Source organism: Pinus tabuliformis, chromosome 8 (genome assembly GCF_031772625.1).
Source record: "Pinus tabuliformis cultivar Carrire ecotype Pingquan chromosome 8, CPIR1, whole genome shotgun sequence".
NCBI lineage: Eukaryota > Viridiplantae > Streptophyta > Pinopsida > Pinales > Pinaceae > Pinus > Pinus tabuliformis.
Genome location: NC_142294.1, coordinates 239086313 through 239101893, shown reverse-complemented (window position 1 = coordinate 239101893; position 15581 = coordinate 239086313).

Genomic DNA, 15581 nt, shown 5'->3' with positions numbered 1-15581 from the left:
GAGCAACACATTTTTGTCTTCTATCATATCCCTCACAAAGTGATACTAAACATCAATGTGCTTTGTCTTTGAATGATAAGCAGGGTTCTTTGCCAAGAAAATTGCACTTTGGCTGTCACAGTCTATCCTTATAGCTCCCTGTGCTAACCCCATACTTGAACAGAATCTCTGCAACCAAACTGCTTCCTTGCTTGCATGAGTGGCTGACATGTATTTTGCCTCTGTAGTTGATAGGGTCACTACAAATTGTTTCTTACTCATCTAATTGACTACACCTCCAAATAGGTTAAACACATACCCACTTGTAGATCTTCTCTGATCCAGATCTCCAGCCCAGTTTGCGTCAGCAAAGCCACGAATATCCAACACTCTGTCCAATCCCGGTCTTCCTTGGTAGCACAAACCATAATCACTAGTGCCACACAAATACTTGAAAACCCACTTCATTGCTATCCAGTGCTCCTTCCCTGGTTTTGACATAAACCTGCTCAATACTCCCACTTCATGTGAAATGTATGGTCTAGTATAGACCATTGCATGCATTAGGCTACCGACTGCACTTGCATATGGAACACGGGACATATCCTCTTCCTCTTATTGTGTCTTGAGACACTGTTCAGCAGATAACTTTACACCTACAGGAATAGGAACCTTCACCAGTTTACTATCATGCAGATTAAACCTGTGCAATATTGTCTCAACATACTTCCTCTAGTTTAACCAGAGCTTCCTCTTTGCCAGATCTCTTTTAATTTCCATGCCCAAAATATAGTTTGCAGCACCAAGATCTTTCATGTCAAATTTGGAGGACAATTGGGTCTTCAAATCCTGCATAATTTCTTTGTCATTTCCAACCAACAATAGATCATTCAAATATAACACTAGATAAATAACATGGTCACCAATTAATTTAAAATACACATAATGATCTGCTTTGCTTCTGATGAAGCCAAGTACTCGTATAAATGTATCAAATTTTTGATACCACATCCTTGGTGATTGTTTTAACCCATACAAAGACTTCTTTAACTTGCATATCAGTTCTTTCTTACCCTTCACTAAAAAGCCTTTAGGTTGCTTCATGTAGATCTCCTCTTCCAGATCCCCGTGAAGAAATGTTGTCTTCACATCCATCTATTTTACCTCAAAATCAAAAGCAGCAGCAACAGATAAAAGTAACCGAATAGAAGTTAGCTTGGCAACAGGAGAAAAATATCACCAAAATCAATTCCCTTCACCTGGGAATAACCTTTTGCTACCAACCGAGCTTTGTGTTTCTCTAGCTTTCCTTCTGCATTTGTCTTCTTCTTGAACACCCATTTGCTACCAATGGGTTTTCCTTCCAGCTGGAAACTCCACCAGATCCCAAGCCTCATTTTTGTGCAAAGATGCCATTTCATCAACCATGGCCTTTTTCCAAAGTTTTCCATCCTCTGAATCTACTGCTTCCTTCACAGTTCTGGGATCATCATCAGTAATAGATAAAGAAAAATTTGAATAGAAAGAAGATAGAATATACCTTTCTAACTGCCTTCTTTCTTGAACTGATCTTCTTACACAGAGAGTTTGTGGCTCTTCATCTTCTGATTCCTCCTCTGTTGTAGAGTCTAATTCTTCCTCCTTTAGCTCAAACTCTATCTTCTCAGGTTCCTTTCATTGGACTTCATGTTTAATAACATCTTTCACCTCTCTCAACACCACATCTCGACTGTACACAACCTTCCTTGTTGTTGGCTTCCAAAGCTTATAACCCTTTAAACCATCCTTATACCCAATAAAGATGAACTTTTCAAATTTACTATCCAACTTGGTTTGTTTCTCCTTTGGAACATGTACATATGCATCACATCCAAATACCCTCAGATGTGAAAGAGAAGGCTTCCTACCAATCCATACCTCTTGTGGAGTCTTATCCTCCAATGCTGATGAAGGTGATCTATTGACCAGGTTACATGTTGTCTCCACTGCCTCTACCCAGAATTCATGTCCTAACCCAACACCACTGAGCATGCTTCTTGCCCTTTCCATCAACGTTTTGTTCATTCTTTCTGCAACTCCATTTTGCTGACGTGTATATGGAGTAGTCTTTTGCTGTGCTATACCACACTTCTTACAAAATTCTTCAAATTCCTTACTGCAAAACTCTCCACCATTATCTGTCCTCAACACCTTTATCTCCTTCTCTGTCTGTTTTTCCACCAGAGCCTTAAATTCTTTAAACCTGTCAAAGACTTCAGATCTCTTCTTAAGGAAATATATCCATGTATTCCTTGAGAAGTCATCTATAAATGATACATAGTACAAAGACTTACCCAGTGATGGAACCTTCACAGGTCCAAACACATCACTGTGCACAAGATCTAATATCTGTTGTGCCCTCTTACCACCAGAGGGGAAACTCACCCGATTCTGCTTCGCATATACACAATTTTCACTGAAATCAAACTCCAGAGAGCTATTACTCATACCTTCTACCATACCTTTATCATGAAGTATTCTAAGGCCCTTCTCTCCAATATGTCCAAGCGTTTGATGCCACATCATGGTCTTCTCTCCAAGGACCACTAGATTTTATGCTCCACTTTCAGGAACCACAGAACTATTGCACCCATCAACAACAGTGCCACCTTGCAAGTTGTAAAGAGTTCCAGTCCGAACACCCCGCATTAATACCAGTGCTCCCTAAACCATCTTGTAGGTATCCTTCTCGAACACTGTTTTTACACCTGCATCATCCAACCTATTTACAGAAATTAGATTTTTGGCCAATGCAGGAATATGCAGAACACCCGGAAGTGTTCTAACCCTTCCACCTTGCAACTTTAACTTTACTTTTCCGTGACCAACGATTCTAGCCTTCCTGTCATCCCCCAAGAAGACATCACCACCATCATATTTCTCATACTCGTATAACCACTCTCTATGGGGAGTGAAGTGAAAGGATGCACCTGAGTCAATCAACCATGCCTCATGATCTACATGTGTACTTGAAGAAGCCAAGTACACATCCCCACCTTCATTTGAGGTGGTTTTTGCCTCTACAAAAGGAGCATCATCAGATCCCTTTCCTTTATCAGGAGATTTAGATTTACAATCCCTTTTGAAATGCCCATCCTTTCTGCATTTACAGCACACCACCTTTACAGGTTTTCTTGGAGATTTAGATCTCCCTCTAGATTTAGATCTCCCACTCAATGACTTATTTTTGTTTATGTTCTGGGACCATCCTCGTATAGATAAGGCATCACCATTCTGGCTCTCCATATTTTTCCGTCTCATCTCCTTCGTCAGCAAGGATGAGACTATTTCATCAAAATGCAAGGCAGTTGCACTACTACCTATTGCAATAACCAGACTATCCCACGAATCTGGTAGAGAACACAACAAACTAATGCACTTATCTTCATCTGAAATTTTAATATCAACTGATGTTAACTAACTTACTAGAGTATTAAATGCATTCGGATGCTCTGTTACCGAGTCTCCATATTTCATCCTTAGGTTATACAACTTTTTCCGCAAGAACGGTTTATTCACCAGAGACTTAGATTGATACAAATGCCCTAACTTGTCCCACAAAGCCTTCGCCATAGCTTCCCCTGATACATTCAACAATATTGAATCTGAGACACACAATTGTATTGTGTTCTTTGCCTTCCAATCCAACTTCTTCCATTCTTCATCGAACATTCACATTGGTTTAGTACCCAGATCTACCGTGATCCACTGATCTTTATCCACCAACAGATCCTCCATATTGAGCTTCGACAACTCAAAACTTTGGCCATTAAATTTCTTGATCTCTATCTTTCCACTGCTCGCCATCTTCTTTCACCACCAGAATCGATCTTGTAGATATCCCACTGAACAGGGTCTACCATAGGCCCGAGAAAAACCCCTCAGCAACAAAGGAATCCCCTTGAAGCCAAAACAACTCTGATACCAAATGTAGGTTTTAATCTCGTACATAAATTACCTGCATACGAATTCTAAAACACAGAAAATAAACAATGCGAGAGCATAACACATAAAACACATATACATAGAGATTTTCCCCTGGATCCCAAAACCGGGACTACCAGCTTGATTTTTCATTATATTCCTTTCAATGTTAAAATACATATATATACATGCTGAAGCATCCAATGCCATGGACCAAAAACCATCGCGTCCAAAACCAAGGACTGAAAACCATAGGTAGGTTCGCCCAACCTAATATAGGGTCCAAAAAAAAAATTCCCGGGGCGTTGCCCTAGACCCCGTAGAGGGCGGCTACCCGCCCCCCTCAAACCCTCCGAACAGGGGGGGTTACCGCCCCCCCCTGTGACCCGCCTGCTCTGCAATTGACGCAATGAAGGGGGAGCTCTGCCCCCACCCCCCCTCCACCCCCACCTCTAACCCCCAGTTGACTACGTAGGTTAGTCGTGGAAAGAATATAACACAACCGAACACTTCCTTTACATTTTTGGGGCCCTTATCTAGTCTTGAAGAGTGGTAGGATTTATATAATTCCTGGATACCACTTTTGTCCATCGACATTTAGTGTAAAACAAGCTCTACCCTAATTTTTCTGCCAATACCTGAGTAAATAAATGTAAATTTTTCAAACACCATCCTCCTCACATCTTTGGTAGAATGATTTTTCCCCATTTAATCCAAGGGAATATCGGACCATATTTCAAACCCATCCATAAAAATATATGACATATCTTATGGACAGAGTTCAAAACCTCTTTTGCTATCCAAGGTAATGACATCCAAAAAATTGGGATAGCTTCTAAGACTGATTTTATGAGTACCAATCCACCAACCATAGATAACCATCTGAAACTCCATGGCTTTAATATCTTCTCATTTTTTTTTGTTAGCAAGATCCATTCAACCTTTTTATAATCATTGGGCTTCAAATGGAATGCCAGATAATTTAGCCCTTCATTAAAAATATTAATGTGAAAAGGAAATAAATTATGAGCATTTGTGAGCTCGTCCCTGGAAAGACCAAGTAGTGAAAGAGTATATTTTTTAGGATTAACCTATATATCTGTGGCATTCTCAAACAGTGATAGAGCCTCTTTGATGGTAACTATATCATGCCTAGACTCATCATAAAATAAAATGAAGTCATCCATGAACAACAAGTGTGTGATGGTTAGATCATTGTCTATTGTAGCACCCTTCAAGTCACCTCGCCTTTTAGCTTCAACTAACAGTCTACCTAATCCCTGAGTGACCAATAAGAAAAGTAATGGAGTTAAATATCCCTAACATAAACCACTCTCAACATTAGATAATGCTAAAGTCAAGCCATTGATAAGCACTACAATTGATACCATTGTTATCCAGCTCATAGTTTAGTTTATGAAAGGTACCTAAAATCCCATGTGGTTCATTAGAAACCTAACACATGTCCAAATGAATCTGTCATATGCTTTGGAAAGGTTATTTTTAAGAACCAAACCTTTAATTTCCTTAGTTTGTAGGATATGAAGCCCTTCTTGAGTAACCTGATAGCCTTTTTAATCTTCCAACCTTCGAAAAATGAAAATTGTTCCTTAGATACATTTTTTGACAGTATCAACTTTAGTTTGTTCATAATGATTTTATCAATGACCTTGCAAATGAAATTGCACAATGATATGGGCTTGAAGTCATTAAAAGTGTTAGGATATTTTGTCTTTGGGATGAGCGCTATAAAGGTAGAATTGAAAGAATCATACATCCTTCTAGATTTACTACAATCCTCAACCACTTTTATGGGATCATCCCCTAAAGTAAATCCCAATGAAAAATTTGACCAAACATCCATTAGGTCTAGGGATTTTATCCTTTTTGAATCTATGGATGACCTTTTGTAGCTCTTCCTTAAATACTAGATCCATCAGAAATTAATTTTCCTTATCGTCCATAAACCTAGGGAGAGATCGAGCTAAAGAAATTACTTCAACCATGGTCACTTCAACAATAACCTTGAAGAGATTGTAGAAATGGTTTTTGACCATTTTAGGAAGTTCATCAAATTTTGTAGATGTACCTTCATTTAGATCTTGCAAGGCCCAAATTGTTTTGTGAGCCTGACAACCTTTAGCATATTATTGCAAGAACTCCATATTTTTGTCACCGTTTTTCATCCATATTGCTTTGTTATTTTTCCTCCATGTCTCCTCGTTTTCTTCCGAAATTCTTTCTTTTGTGGACTCTATATGGATGATTCTTTCCTTGTAATCCTTTAATGACTAATCCACCCCTTTTGGGGCTTCCAAATGCTCCATCTCTTCTTCCAAAAGTTTAAGATCTTCCCCAGCCATTTTTCTTTTAAGGTTAGATCACTTAACCACAATATGTTTTACCCTTTTAAGGTTTCCATCGGGTAATTTAATTGTTAGTTCAATTAATTTCATTAGATGTCAATCCAGGTTCATATACTTGGGAGTAGATTCGCACAACATATGATACAAAATCAACATTCAATTTTAATTCTAAAAAGAAAAAATATAACAGCAAGAAATGATTGGTAAACCTATGGAAATAAATCAAAATAATGCAATGAAGTGAAAACAAAATCTTAATCTAAAACAAAATTAAATTTTAAAGACTGAAATGTAAGGAAAATCTATGAGGTAAAATCTAGTCAAAGGAGACACCATAATTCAGATGAAATAAATGAAATGACTATTCTTGAAGGTAGTCAAAACAAATAAAATTGTTCTAATCTAATGAAAGAATGGACAATCTATTCTAGGAAAGAAAGTAAATTTTAATCTAGTGAAAGCATTTAAACTCATTCTAGGAAAGCATTGAAAAAATAATCTATGAAAGCATGTAAATATAATCTATAAAAGCATGTAAACTTAATCTATGAAAAAAATTGAAATTTGGTCTATGAAAGCATGGAAATATTTAATCTAGGAAGGTGAGTAAATATAATCTATGAAAGATTTCAAATCTAATCCATGAAGGCATTTAAGACTGTAAAGAAATTCTAGAATTCAATATGTGTTGAAAGCTTAGAGTTCATTCATAAATTAAAACCATTATCTGCCTATGAATTCTTGTGCAATAAAACCATGCTATGAAATAATATATGCAAATGAAATGAATGTGATTGATCTGCAAAATAACATAAATGGAATTAGCAACAAAGAATCTAATCAAAATACTTGAAATAAACATTGTAGAAAATGAGCATAAGAGAAACTAATCCATCTTGTAAAACTGAAACATTGAAATACACAAATACTCCACTGGTGGCCATTCTGAAGTGCACAAGAGGTGGAAATTTCCAGAAGCTATTGATGAAACACAAAATCTCATCATGAAGGCACAACAATGTCAGAGGATTACATGAAGTGAAATTCAATAGTATTTATAACATCCAGTACAAGCATAGTCAATCCTTAGCATTATGTTGATGGCAATGGACCTGCCAACATTCATGGGATCTCCCCTATGGAGTCCCAATTATCTCTCACACAATTTGGTGTAGAAGTCCCATTCAGAATATGTCTCGGTTTCCAATCCAATTGGTCTTAATGATGTGCCTTGGCTACAATAACGGATAGATTGATGTATAGTGACTTTGATGAGAACAAGTATGTGACCTTGCCGAGAGTCAAGTGTGATGCATGAAGGTTTTAACACATGGAATGGAAAATGAGTGAGCCCCTTACAAGCTTGTAATATTACACAACTTGAAAGGAACACATGAGCATAAATGACATTACAAGCTAATATACGAAAGAGTTCACATGTTAATAGTAATGAATTAAATAACAACACACATTCAACAATATTCATACCAATGCAAACGAAATAGTTCATAAGCATAAGCATAAGTTGAATAACATACATTGTAAACATAACAAGAATAGTCGTATTGTATTTACAACATATGCATGAAAACGTGTCGGCTTTGACCTTTTCATTAACTAAAAGTTCCAATCATACATATACCATTGATGGACCACTAGCCCCAATAGTGGAACGTGAATTCAACATAATATGCTCCTCCAAAGAAATGTATTCCCTCTATGCTATGGATAATCCAAGGCTCTCACAAACTCCCAAGCCTAAGATTCTAAGCCTAAGCCTAGCAAAAATCTTGGCTCCGCAAATTCTGTTTACATGAGTTATGAGGGCATATTTATAACAAGAGGAAGTGACTCTTCAAACCCCCCTTTTAACTTTTGGTATTCCCCATGAATCTTAAATTGATTTACAAAATGAATCATTACATTACATCATGACTCTTCACATTCCAATATTGACACTTGGAATTCCACTTAAAAATTAATTATAAAACAATATTACAATTTACACTCATACCCATATAAGAGAGAATAGGGTAGAGCCAACTAGATATCCTGACAAGACAAAACACTATCATGTTTGTGTTTTGGGAAACTCTCTCATCAACTTCCAATTGGTGCCTCTCGATCACATATCGGTGCCAAGCTTGGTATCGTGTGATGACATCCCCAAACTGTGTGATCGTGTCTATGTCGAAGCAGAGTATGGAATCCATAGCATCCATGTACAATGATTTGGAATCAGTTTCAAATTCCTTCTCAAGCATTAGAAACATTGTTCTCACTTCGACAGGGCCACCAATGTAGTTCTGCATATTCTGTATGTTCACCTCCAAATATTCCTTAGTGGGAGTTGTTAGTGCCTAGATTTACCTCAGGTTGAAAAGGTAGGATCAAGGGCCAACATCAAACCATGCTCAGCCTGGTAGCTAGCCCTACCAGGTTAGCAGAGGGCTCTCTCCGGGTCAATCTCAGCAAATTATGATCGATGAGGGCTTGAGATGACTGATAGAAACACTGATTTTAGGCTAGGTATAGGTGCAAGAGAGTTTGATTTGATAAAATGAAGATTTGTTGGCTCAGAGGGAAAGGCACATTTTGGGGTTGCGGGGATTGAGGCTCAATTCTGTAGAGATCTCGATGGGGCAAGGTAGGCAATCGTTTTGGCAGTTAAATTTGAGTGAGATGGAAGGAATATATAGGTGAGGTGTTGAAGAGGGCAAGTACAATCATGGATCCTCCCCAAACATCTGAAAACTTCAAATAACTAAAGCAAACTTCAAGTAGAGCACTGCACTTTCAATGGATTCTACTTACACTCTTGTTTGTTTAGTTCAAAAGAAATAAGATAGATAATGGCATGCAATCACATAAACAAATTCACAATTACAAAGAGAAGCACTTTACCAAGACAAATTGCCACATGAATCCCAAAGAGTGTTGCAAATCCGAGTCTCAATTCCTTAGCCAAAATGAAAATATGAGTGTACAATGAAGCTCAATGCTTTCTCAAGAGTCCAACCACGCTAATAACTGAAAAACAACATAATATAGACAAACATAGCTCATCCTTGCCTCTAGGGGTCGAGCTCACATGTTGAGGAGCTGATCCAACTGATTCTAAACTGAGAACTAGAAACTAGGCAACATAACAACATGCCTCTAGAAACAAGGGAATTGATTCATTCAGTTTCAAACAACCTTTAAACTGATGAATCTAGCTCTACAATTGAAAATCTAACATATTTACATCATAATCCATCAATTTTCATCAAATTACACAATAAATTTTCCATTAGGAAAGTGAAAAAGTCAAACTAGGCAAAGTTGGGAGAAAAACAGAGCAAAACTTGGTCAAACTGGCAATTTTTCCTCTATGAGCCACACCTGATTCTCTATGCATTGCGCCTACGTGGACCCACTTTTGGAGGCCTTCCTGATGTCCAAATGAGCTCTAGGTGTGCTTGCTGGAAATATCTGCATGTTTACATTCCAAACCAAGTGCAAGTTTTCAATTTGGCCTCCATTTGCCCCTCAGAAAGTCCATTCTCCCAACACTGCTTTCTGTGTGTCAAAATAGGGGCAGTGAGGTCATTTTTTAAGTGTTTTTGACCTTTTTGAGGGCTCAAAACCTGCCCAAATTTCTTGGCCATAGGCAGGCAAGTGTAATGTTTCATGAAAAATCCAAAAAAGCTAAGTTTTTGTGATTTGGAGGCCCCTAGCAAAAGCGATCGACACGTGGCGCTGCGCATAGGGCAGAAAAACCTGTTTTTTGTGCCAAAATTTTTCAAAATGCAAAAAATTGCTCCAAATTTCTTGAAATTTGGGCTGAGTCTTCTTTATCAAGCATGATGTTGGGCCAATGAAGCCTCAACCAATATCTGAAGTCCTTCATCCTCTTTTTGCCTCCTTGATGCTCTCTTCACCTTTGCTTTCAAACTCCTGCTTCTCGCTTGGCACACCAAGTTCTGTGACAAGTAATGATATGACAGGTTTCTAAGCATATTATTTTTATTGATGGCCTTCTCCATCTTCCTCTCCAAGTGGAAATTAACTCTTTCAAGCCATGACTCCCTATTGGCATTAATTTCTTGCTCCAATGAAGTGAATTCCACCCTCCTCCTTTGGGCAGCTTGGCGATTCTCCCAAATGTTTTGCAACTCCATAATCACCTGCTGGTCCTCAAGCTGCTTGTTCCTCTGTTCCAGGTACTTTATAGTCCATTTAGCTTGATCCAAGTTGGTTGACAAGGCATCAATGTCCGCTTGTTGCTCCTTAATGATTTCTCTAAGTTTTGTGCTTTGCGGGCCCATATCGGTATCATCACCCTGAATGAGGATGAAATCAGTCTCCCGCTCACCTGATGGCCCTTCCTCTTGTAGTGGCCTCTTGCCTCGATCCTGAACCTATTGTGCTGATGATGGAAGCGAGGCCCCTTCCACCTCGGGTGGAGAAAACACTCACTTTGCTGCTGCAAACAACTGTCTAGTGCCCTTCTGATAGGTGATGAACACCGGCACACTAGCAGTCTCATGGCCCTCATGCTGATAGGAAGGTCCACTTGTCTCATGTCCAGCCTCTGAAAGTCGTTGTGAAGCTCTGAAAAATTCATGAGAGATGAAGTCATCCCAAGTGATGCCCTGTAAACCAAGCTGATGAACGACCACAATTTTGATGAGAGCAAAATGATAAATACTTTTGAACTGCTGCTGAGGGGTCTTGACCTGCACAAGGGTGGTCATCTTCTCTATGTTTTAGCACATGAAGTAAGGGATGTTCATCATTCGTACCCAAGTAAAATGCATCAGCAGCCTGATATGATAAGCATATAAGCGGGAGAACCGGCCCTCACAGCTAAAATACTTCATGATAAGTTTCATTAAAGGAGCATATTCATCCTTGAGGTACCCAAAAGGAAACACTCTATTGAGCTGTCTCAAAAAACCGGGTTTGATGTATGGTTCATAATGCTGACAGTTAATTTTCTGCCTCTTGTTCCATGGCTCTCCAATGTTAGGTATTCCAGTTGCTAATGAAATGGACTCTGGTGTTAATGTGAAAGTGACACTAGCAAGAGTGGCTTGATCATCAAGCAAATGCAACACAAATAAGTGGGCCAGCTCATGATGAAACTGAATGCTAGCAACCTTCTCACAAAATTCATAACATGACTAATGCTGGAAGCAAAAGATGGCAAGAGGGCAGGCCTGTAACTCAGCAAGAGTGGTTGGTTCTTCTATGATATGTTTGCCACCTCTATGAGGCCTCCTAGGTGCATGTCCCTCTATGGGTGAGTCACTTTGGGTTTCCTCTTCATAATCATATGAAGGATCAGATGCCATTTCTGCTGGTAGGTAAACTGTCTTGGAGAAATAGGTGCTGATATGTCAAATTGTCTTGGACTGCCTTTGATGATGTTTTTGACCTTTGCCACCAGGGGAAAACAGTGAAATGAGGGACTGTAAGGGGAGGGAAAAATATTGGAGAATTTAGGGACTATTGGGATAGATTTTAGTTAGGGAAATATGCGATGTTTTGGGAGTTTTTGTATAGGATTAGGGTTTGGGTATTTACATTTGAGAGTTTGGAAAAGGGAATTTGGGATAGGGGATTAGTGAATTTAGGGGGTAGGGGGAACTTAGGGAATAAGGGAATCAATGAAAAATGGGGTAAGGGAGTGAACTTGGTGGCAAAACAGTCAATCAAAACCCTAGCAGCAAGTTTCTTTGAGGTATTTCAAATGGTAGGGTTTGATTGTTTTTTAAACACTCACCATGTAACACACACCATCAAACAATCATCAAACTTGGATAGAAAACAACATTGAAGGCTCTACCTACTTGTATCAAGACCGATCCATGTGATTTGGGGCGATTGGAGCGAGTTTGGGCAGTGTTCGGGCTCTCTGGCTATGTGCGCTGCACATACAACCCAATGCATCGTGCCCCACGTATGCGCCGTTCCCTTGCAAAATAACACAGGATTCTGAGGCCCAGTGCACTATGCCTAGTGAGTGCGCCGCGCCTCCTGCCCAGTGCGTCGTGCTGGCAACTTACGGCGATATTCACCCAAACTTCACACTCACTCACCAAATACGTTTTCCTTGCTTCTCTTTGCTCTTGGAGTATAAATGAACTTTAAACATTTGGAGAAATGATTTATAGATGGAGCTTTTTAATTTTATTGTTTCCAAACCCACTTTCATAATGTTTTGCAAATGACTTTATTTCAAACTCTGTTTTTTGGACTTCTTCACTTCATTTGAGTTTTTTTATGAACTAAATAACCTGAGCTTTGCTTGTTTTGCAGGTGTTGGAGCTTCTGGGCTAAGGAAAGAAACCAGGGTTACAGATGAAGGAATTTACAATGAGGAAAACAAAATTTTCATGATTTTGTACAATAAAAGCAAAATACTCTGTTTTTTCCTCAAAACAGAGTTTTGAGGAAAAACACATTTTCGAACACTTGGCGATGAAATTTATTGATGTTGAAACCTCCTCATGGCCTTCTGGTAATTATTGGACACTTTCAAACATTTCTTGATGAAACCCTAAAAGACCTTTGCAATCTTTAAGACAAAAAGAAGGTTGTATATGTTTTTTTTTAATAAACAGACATGAGCCAGCAAGTAGATAACATGAGGGAAACTATAGGAATGCCACTACCATCAGATGATCCATGTGCCTAATGGAATGCAAATGACTGGGCAGGACACCTAATATGAAATGCAACAAGAGGATTTGATCTCTGACTGAGGGATGAAAATACTATCTCTAACAGGATTTTGTCTAAACTACTCCAAGTATTCTTCTATCTCATGCCTAAACTAGTTTCTAAGTTTGGCTTCATTGAGTGAGCCAACTTATGGGATCCTATGGGAATTCACAAAGAAATCAAGACCATTGTATAACCATGCATATGAGGCCTGAATGTTACCAATGAATGAGGAGAGTTGTTTATTGTTCTGGATCAGAATCTGAACTCTTTCTTTCTCCATCTCTTCTTGTTCCTTCATTTTCTTTCCAAAGTAAAGTTGTGCCTCTTTGTATCACATTGACCATTCATGCATGATGACGATGACATCATGTACATTCCAAAGAATTTTGACAAAATATTTACATCAATATTATAATCCATGCAAGTCGACAACAACCTTATGCATGGTAACCAACTCCTCATAAATATTTTGCATGGTCTCTCCAAGTGTGGATACTTAACCAAGTATTGCTGCCTTCATTTCCTCCAGATGGACCTATGCAAAAGATGTATTTAGAGCTGATGTGTAGAGTTGTTCAACCCCTTTCCTTATAGCTTGCAAGTTCTTTGCCAATTCCTTATTCTCGGTAATTAGAAACTCAATATTTGACTTTTCTATGCCTGTGAACGCCATGGTGGCTACAACAATGGAATTGTGTTTCTTCGTAGTGTCAGCCACAATCATCCTTTATCTCATAAAAAAAGGATATATGAGGTCATCTTGAAAATTATTCTTACACGCTTGTACAATATTCTTCTGAAGGTCATTGTATGACATATTGTACGTGTCCATCACCATATCATCATCAAGAGAAACAACTTCACCTTCCTTGCTTGGAGCTGACTATGCTACTAGAGGTGGTGTAGATTGAATCGTGACCTATTGTGTGTTAGGAATTGGGTTGACATATTGATTATACAAGTATAGTTCCACCTCATATCATCAATCTCTATCAACTTTTCAATCTGTTAAGAAGGCTTCATGTCCTACATCTGTCCACTCTCCTCCTCTATTGGTTGTCGATTCTGTTCTTTCTCATCAACTTGTTTCCGCATCGTTTCTTCTGCTATTTTGCTTCTCCTCTCTTCTTCTTCCTCCTTCTCCTTCTCTTCTTATTCTTTCTTACGATTTTCTTCCTCCAATCTCCTCTACTCTTCCCTCTTCCTTCGTTCTACTCTCTACAACCTCTGTTTCCTCTTTTCCTCCACTACTAAAGCCAATTTCATCATACTTGGATCCCCTTTCATCTTGCAGCTTAATTCTCCCCTGGAATATAAAAGACCATTATCTTTCCCTTACCTTGCATGGGGTTGCTCCCTTATGATGGCACTTTGATGCAACCATATGGATTCCACACCCTAAACTCCCTATCGGGGCTCATTCACCCTTACTATCCTTTATGTTTCATGCCCTCATATACATATCGGAAGTGTTCATTTAGGCTTTAGTCTTTACAGATGGACCACAACACATTATCGAATGTTTCTTTAATAATTGGGTCCACTTAAACTATTGGGACTCCACAACACTATCGGGAGTATTAATATGCACTGTAGTTATAAAAACCCCGGGCAACACTTTGTGTCCGAATACACAGGGGCAAAGGGAAAATCCCGCTCTGAACATGTAACCAGATCTCAAGATTTATAAGCCCTCTTCTATAAATATCGGCGGGTCCATTCTTGGTCCATCGCCTTCCTATTGCGTGCTCCGATCACCGATCCCCGATCAGCTGATCTCCACCATTCATTCCATTTTCCAATAGAACGGTTAACATTTACTCCGACTATCCAACCATCACATCAATCCTCCATCATTGATTTGCACGTAGTGGATCCGATGGCCCACATCTATTTCGGGCGGATAATTAACACAGGGATTAACCGCCCGATAAAGCAATTTTCCTATTCACCCTCATGCTACATGTCGAATGGTGAATGGGATCGGGTGATCACTATTCAATCTCGCTTACAGTTCTTCAGCCACCTAAAATTCCATGCACACTGTAGCAAACTACTTTCGCGATCCAACGATCACGGTTGGTCACTATCTAACGGCTACGATTTAATCGCATATTGCATAGTCGCAATCCTCCAAGCCAGGCTCTATCTGCTCTAAAGCACTGATCCGATATTCTTATGGACCTGATATGGATATAAGCCACCCTTTATAAGATTTCAAATCCGGATTTCAGATCCGACTGTGTTTTGCGCCGATTCTTAGTGTAATTCAGGTTTTTCGCTTGCGGGACCAAAACTATGTAAATAGACTTCACCGACCCGGCATCAACAATGATATTTAAAATAAAGCCCTGACTTCTATCAATCATATGTTTTAGGCGTTAAACATAACAAAACTAAGGGATAATCACTCTGCTCGAATACAAAGGAAACAAAAGCACAACGAGGGTTTCCGCAGGCTCGATAATTGATCACACACACACAATATCATTCATTCAACATAAAACGATTACAGAGTCTTGCCTTGGACGATTACACAAATGAAAGATCTCTGTTTCA